We start from the raw sequence: 7,502 nt of genomic DNA, 5'->3' as shown, positions 1-7,502 counted from the left end.
ATTAAGAATGACTATGATATTAGCCAGCAAATGGATGGATCTGGAGACCATTATGCTAAGTGAAGTAAACCAGTTCCAAAAAAAAAAAAAAAAAAACAAAAAAACCCAAGGTCAAATATTTTCTCTGATCTATAGAAGCTAAGCCACAATGGGAGAGGGGGGTGAGGGGGAAACTAGAAGTTCTGTAGATTAGACAGTAGGGAATGGAGGGAAGGTGGGGAGAGGACAAGGAAAGACAGTGGAGTGAATCTGACACCATTTTTCCATGTACATATATGAAAACAATACAGTGACTCCCATGAGCATGTACGTTCATAACAATGGGTCTCTAATGAGAGTAATATATATTCCATGTTGTATAATTATATCAACATGGATTCTGCTGTCGTATAACTAAAAGAATCGATCAATAAAAAAATACAATGAAACATTTTCTGGATTTCTTTAAATATTTTTATGAGCACCAAAATAAAATTAAAATGAATAAAAAGAAAAGGGTTCATTAGAGTGGTTTATTTTCTTCCACTTATCTGCTAAAGGATGACACAGCCATTGGGACATACGTTTCCAAGTTGTGACCTCTAGAACTGTGGGAAACAATTTTCCTTTTTTTGTGAATTATACAATTTTAGGTATTTTGTTATGTATCAAAAAGGGTCTAGGACATCTTCCCTATCCCATTGTGTAGCAAAAACTTTGACTTTTCATGATAATCAGGGTCAATCATCACCACCAGTAGAGCAACACCTTTGTCTGTTCAAGGAGCCCAAAATGACCAGGAGGCAGCCATACCTTTAAATTGAGGAATATTCTTTTCTGACGTCCCTTGATAGAAAATCCTCACCCCTCAAGAGAATGTGAAAGTTGTCAAAACAGGAAGAAAAAATTACCAATTCTACATTCATCCCTGGTTGCCAGTCCTACATATTTTATTTCTCAGGACACAGCATGTGATGTTCAAGATCCCATGACAAAAAGCCAGTCACTAATTAAGCCTTTCAGATTTTTATGGAGACATAGCGGGAAAAAGTCAAGCCCATAACCAGAATGTGTACCCACTGCAATACAGAAGAGTTAGTGACTACATTCACAAAAAAGTCAATGTCATAAAAGAAAAAGGAATGTTCTAGGTAGAGGGAGACTAAAGAGATGTGACAATAAATGTGATACCTGATCCTGGACTAGGTCCTATTCTGAAGCAAAAGGATAAGTATGGCTTATTATAAATAATCTTTATAAAGAATATTTTGGAATAATGAGACAATTGGAATACAGGTAGTCGAGTAGATGAAGTACTGGGTCAGTGTTAGAATTACGGGGGTTAACAACACAGGTATGCAGAGAATACTCCTATTGTTAGCAAACAAACAGAGAGACTTAAGGGTAAACAGCAGTGATGTGTGCAACTTACTCTCAAGAGATACAACAAGAAATAATTCTATGAATAAAAAAGAGAGAAAAAGAAAAAATGAAGAAATTGACATTAAACAATAGTGAACCTGGGTAAAGTATGTACAAATGTCCTCTGCACATTTTCTTCCATTTATTCTATAAATTATTGGAATTATACCCAAATGAATGTTTGTTGTCTTTTTTTAATCCTACTTGAGTTCAATAAGCAAATAACCATACAAAGTTTCCTGTGTGCCAATCCTTGGGGATACATGAATGACAATGACTTGGCCCCTCACACACCCTGGTCTAGAGTGGAGGACCCAACAGCCTCTGAGTTGAGACAGTTTGGCTCAATTAATCTTGCATGCATTTTCCTGGGGACCACAATCTCTTTGTAACCAATTGAAGTGGACATATTATCCCCATTTATTCCACATCCATTCACTGACATAACCTGACTTTGAACAATCCCTACAGTACAATATTATTTTTTTAAAATTTTCAAAATTTGCCTTAATTAGTTGTAAATGACAGTACAATGCACTTTAATACATCCTATATAATGGAGTATAATTTCTCATTCTTCTGCTTATACGTGATGTAGAATGTCACCAGTCACATAGTTATGTATACACATAGGGTAACAATGTCTGATTCATTCTACTCTCCTTCCTACACTCATATCTTCTCCCCTTCCTTCACTCCCCTCTACCTAAAGTTACTCTATTCTTCCATAGATGCCCCCTCCTTGTGAATTAGCATCTGCACATCAGCTAAAACATTCGACTTTTGGTTTTGAGGGATTGGCTTATTTCGTTTAGCATGATATTCTCCAGCTCCATCCATTACAGGCAAATACCACAATTTCATTCTTCTATAAGGCTGAGTAATATTCCATCATATATATATATATATATATATATATATATATATATATATATATATACATAAACATAAAATAATGGAATATTTTTACCACATTGTTTTATCCTTTCATCTGTCGAAGGGCACCTAGGTTGGTCCATAGTTTAGCTGTTGAAAATTGAGCTGCTATAAACCTTGATGATTTTATAATAACCTGATTTTAAGTCCTTTGGGTATAAACAGAGAAGTGGGATAGCTGAGTCAAAGGGTGGTTCCATTCCAAGTTTTCTGAGGAATATCCACACTGCTTTCCATAACAGTACCACATTCTTTGCCAAAAAAAAAAAAACAACAAAACAAATCAAAACAAAAACCTCACATATCTACAATCTCATCATTGCTAAATGGAGAGGACCCTGCAGAGAGTGGAACAGTTTAGAGACCTGGTTTGAGATCCACAGTTCCCATTGCCCATCTTTCCTTCCAGGACATCTGAAAGCTAGAGTTGAAAGCAAGGTCGGAACTGACTTGCCTGAGAATACCAGAGGCCTCCAGAGGCTGAAGAGTCAATGAGAGGGCTGACCACTCCATTTGGATCCCTGGGCTGGTATGTTGGTGGAGCATCCTTCAACTTCCCTACCCCAACTGCAAGAGAAAGAAATGCTCTGTGTGCTCACTCAGCTTGTCTGCATCCACCAAGGGGAGCTGCCTTCCAGGCCAGACTAACTGGATTTGTCTTTATTGCACTTGATATCAATAGGTTATTAGAAACTGAATAAATCAACATTTTCCAACTTGTTGCTTCAGCCTCCAGCTTAGAGCAAGTGTTTTTTTTTTTTTTTTGCAAGTTGAGTTGTTTTATTCATCATTCTGTGAAAAATATCTCAGTAAATAGTAACATTTTCCCTTCGATGGTCTGCCCACTGGAATACCCCACCCACCCCATTTTTTTAAATTTTAGATTTTTAAAAAATTTTATACAAATAGACTAACTTTGATTTAAAGTAAACATATAAAAATTGAGAATAATATTGCTTGCAACAATGGACATGGAAGTAGAAGAATGAATTAGGCAGGGAATACAAAGAAAAGTCAGCTTGCAGAGTAGTGCAGAGAGAAACAAACCAGTACTATTTATTTGGATGTCTGTGCCATGGTGGGTACAAACTATATTCTCTACTCTGTGGGACCAAAATGAAAACAGAATAAAAACAAACAAATGAAAATCCCCCAAATCCCAAAAAAGCAGCAAGAAGGAATGCAAGAAGTCTTACAGAACATACTGATCCAAATGAGGGTGATAAACGTGGCACTCCTGTCTTTAATGCACATCCAACTCTGCTATCTACTGTGTGGTTTTTTTTTTTTTTTTTTTTTTTTGTCATATTCATCTACTGACCAGATGGGAGACTTAAGAAATAGCCAAGGCATTCAACCATTTTCCCTGCATCCACACGACTTCCCTTTCCCTTTATTTCCTCCTCCAGGATTAGAGTCTGTTTCCTCCACGAAGGAAGTGCTGTTGATGATGGGGAAAGGCATGAAACAGGATTTCCACAATACTGATCTTGCTTCCTCAAAGCCTTGCTGCGTGCAGTTCACACAGCGTGGAGGAGGTCATGAAGGCAGCCTGATGGAGCTATGAGTTAAAAAAGAAAAGGAAAGGGAAAAACAAAAACAAAACCACCCCAAGTTCATTTTTTCTCAAACTAAAGGAGAAACTGAGGGATGGTGCGGCCTCCAGTGGGGACATCCATGGTTAGGAGATGATGGCTGGGGACCACCTCGCCAGATTCAGATTGTCAGCACTTGCTGACCGCTTCCTCGTGGATCTTCTCAGGTCCTTGTACTTGTCCTCGCAGAGGCGAGAAATAGCCTCAAGCTTGTGGGCCCTTTCCCTGCTCAGTGGCTCCAAGGGAAAGCTCAGGTTATTTGCTTCTGCCAAAGAACCAAGATCAAAATAATACTTGGCATATACACTGGAAGGGACGTTGATGTTGAACTGGAGCAATTCAAGAAACTGTCGCTGTAGCTCATTCATGTCCTCCACCGTGATGTCTTTCAGGATCTGGCAGTAATCCACATTCCACACGGCCTGGTCATCCCACACCTTGGAGGCCAGAAGGATCGCCCCTAGAACAATTCGCTTCCAGTTGGCCGGACAGATATCTATTTCTGCATACGTTAAAAGTCTTTCAAGGTATACCAGGGTGACAATGGCACATTCGGCTGTCAGCTGAGCAGCACTAAACAGTGTTCGAACAAACCGGTAGATCTGTTTCTGCTCTGGGTTGTTTGTCATAATCTGGTGGCACTTCGGATTTCGAAAGAGGATGAAGGTTTTCATAAAAAATATCTAAGAGCATCCTTCCATCTGGGTCCCTGTTTTTGATGTGGTAATATATTGCAAGAGCTACACATTTAATTATATACTTGAGATTTGGTTGACTGACTGTGCTATCATCTAGGAAAATAGTAGAGCAGGAGCTGTATTTCCTTGTAATTTGTCCAGGAGGATGATGGTTAATGAAGAGACTCTTGCGTTTTTCTCTCACGTCTGTCTGAGATTTACTGAGGAATATTGTGCTGGCCCGAGGATGATCTGAAGGATTGAATTCCATGTTCAAATCGTCGATGTTCTCCCGGTCGCTGATGTGCTGCAGGTTGCAGCCCGTGTCCTCATGGCTCAGGTCCGTGTCAGGCCGGTGGGACTCCAGCCTGGAGTGGGCACTCCTCCGGAGCTTGGGGCTGGACGACACGCAGCGCGAGGTAGTGTTCCCCATCTTCAGCTGCCCCCGATTCCTGCTGCTTTCGCCTTCTTCCCAGTCCCCCGTGCAGGGCGCGGGGGCGTGGAGGGAGGCCCGCCCTCCGCGCCGCGGGAGGGGGCGGAAGCCTCCGCCGGCCGCCGGGTTAGCAGCGGCGGCGGCAGCGGGGCCTCGCCATGGGCGGCGGCGACGAGCTGGCGGCGGCACCGGCTCTCCTCAGCCTCTGTGCTCGCATGCCCGAGCCTGTCCGCGCCGAAGGAGCGCTCAGGTCCGCGCGCGACTGCGGCCGCCGTGCGGTGCTCACCCCTCCGCCGCCATGGCGGGTGGCGCCGCGGAGGCCGCCTCCACCCCCTGCGCTTCGCGCCAGGTGCCCCAGCGGCAGCAGCGGCCTCGGCAAGCGGTTCCGGTTCAGGCCCAGAGCAAGTGTTTTAAAAGCCAGCTTCCTGAAGTTATGTGCAATGAATCAAAGAAACCTTCCTTTCTACAATGCAATTTCTGTGGACTAGGGCAGTGAGAGATGGGACTACATTTTAAATCTGATGTATGCAATTTCCACAAGTATTCTTTTAAAATGGACGGAGTTTTTACCCAATCATGCTATTGGCTTTTCTCTTGGACTTATGTTTTCATCTGCTTTTCAGACAGCGTGCTTATTCTGAAGGGACAGTAAGCCCTGTCTGAGGAGAGCAATGGGCGACTTCCCCTGTAGTCGCCCATTGTAGATCTAGGTCCAAAACCACCTAGATCTCACAGGGACTCATCAGTGCCAGTGGAGCCTGAACTCTGCCAGATTTCAATGTGACCAGTTCCATTTTCCTGAAGAAGCCCACTTTCTGTCCCACTCCCATTTGGTACAACATATCATGACTCTTCAGTTATGCCAAAATATTTCAGATTCAATTTCCCCACCTCCCACCCACATCTTGCCTCTTGGATGTCAAGGTACATGCGTGAAGGAAATATAAACACACCTATTATGTGAGTACATGAAAGAGGTTCCTCTTTCTAATCTAAGACCTAATGAAATTCCAATTGATCATGGAGAATCTAGTCATTCTACTCCCATGACCCACCAAACTACAAGTGAAATAAGAACCTAGACAACTTCTAATAAAAGCCCACAGACTACCCTTCTTCAGTGATGGCTGGGTCCCATCCATGCTGGTTCAGGTCACCAGCACAGTGACATGATAGAAGTTCCCTCTCAGTCACCATCCCATTGCTTCTGCTTCCACCACCACAGCTGCCATTTTCACATCTGTCAACTCTCAGACAAGGGAGAGAACCCCCACAAACACACCCCATTTCATTCTCATGGCCTAACACCACTTTACAGAACCTTTTCATCTCATCAGGAAATCTCAGCATTTTCACTAATAGGAATTAAAGTTGAGAAATTGAAATAGTTACTAATTATCTAACATAAAACAATATCTTTGAAACCAGAGTTCTGAGATAGAATTCAGCTGCTTCTGTAGGCGGGTGGGGGTCTGTGCAAGCTGCAGGCCTCTGCACGCCTCTCCCAGTGGCAGGCCCTGCCCTCCAGTGTTGCAGCAGACCCCAGAGGCTCACCAACCACTTCTTCTTCTTTCTAATTCTTATTTCATGAAGTTGAAGAATTAACTGTGCACCAGGAAACAGAATGGAACACTCACACTGGAATACCAGGCACATAGCAGGTTTTCTCCATCCGAGTTCTTGGATAGGGGTTTATATAGTCCTTGGTTTACTGCTATTGGTCCAAATTTATGCTAATTAGGGTTTGAAAGAAGTACCAGTGCTATTGGTCCAAAGTTATGCTAATTAAGGCTTGGAAACCTTAATTGACATATTTAATTGGCCAGGTTTTTTGCCTTTTTTTTTTTTTTGCATACTTATAGTAGGTTGATTCATAGCTCAGTGTCAAATGCTTGCCTCACATTCCCAAAGGCCTGGATTTGAAACTCTGTTCCAAAAGGGAAAAAAAGAGAACCCCACCCCCACCCCCCAAAAAAGAATAAAAGAAAGAAAACATGTGACTAAACAAAGTTTATCAGTACACAAAACCTTATTTAGAAACGTATGTGGAATAACATGGACAAATCCTGAAACATTATGCTACATAAAATAAAGTAGATGTGAAATATATGTACTTCATGGTTCCATTTTTAAGATATTTTGCAAAAGTCAATACTGAAAAAAAAAGCAAATTATGGTTTGTAAGGGATTTTAGAATGGTTGGAGCAAACTAAACAGTAGCATACGATAATACGTAAGGGTGATCAAATGCTCCTATCTCTTATTTTTCATAGTAGTCATATAACATACATACTTGTGAAAATCCAGAGAATAATACAACTAAAAATAATAAGCATTATTTTGTTCTAGTTAAATTTCAATTTAACTAATCTAAACATTTTCTTTAAAATATGTAGGTTTAAAATAATGTTGATAACCACTAGTGCTAATCTATCCATAATGGTCTTGGCTCCATTTCTA

The 7,502-nt window shown here is 41.4% G+C and overlaps 1 pseudogene; it reads right to left on the bottom strand.

Moving 5' to 3' along the window:
* Positions 1-3,634: 3,634 nt before the first annotated feature.
* On the bottom strand, positions 3,635-5,042 carry LOC143388217 (cyclin-Y pseudogene; annotated as a pseudogene).
* Positions 5,043-7,502: the final 2,460 nt, after the last annotated feature.

Source organism: Callospermophilus lateralis, unplaced genomic scaffold (genome assembly GCF_048772815.1).
Source record: "Callospermophilus lateralis isolate mCalLat2 unplaced genomic scaffold, mCalLat2.hap1 Scaffold_378, whole genome shotgun sequence".
Taxonomy (NCBI): Eukaryota; Metazoa; Chordata; class Mammalia; order Rodentia; family Sciuridae; genus Callospermophilus; species Callospermophilus lateralis.
This window is presented reverse-complemented; position numbering and strand designations above follow the sequence as displayed.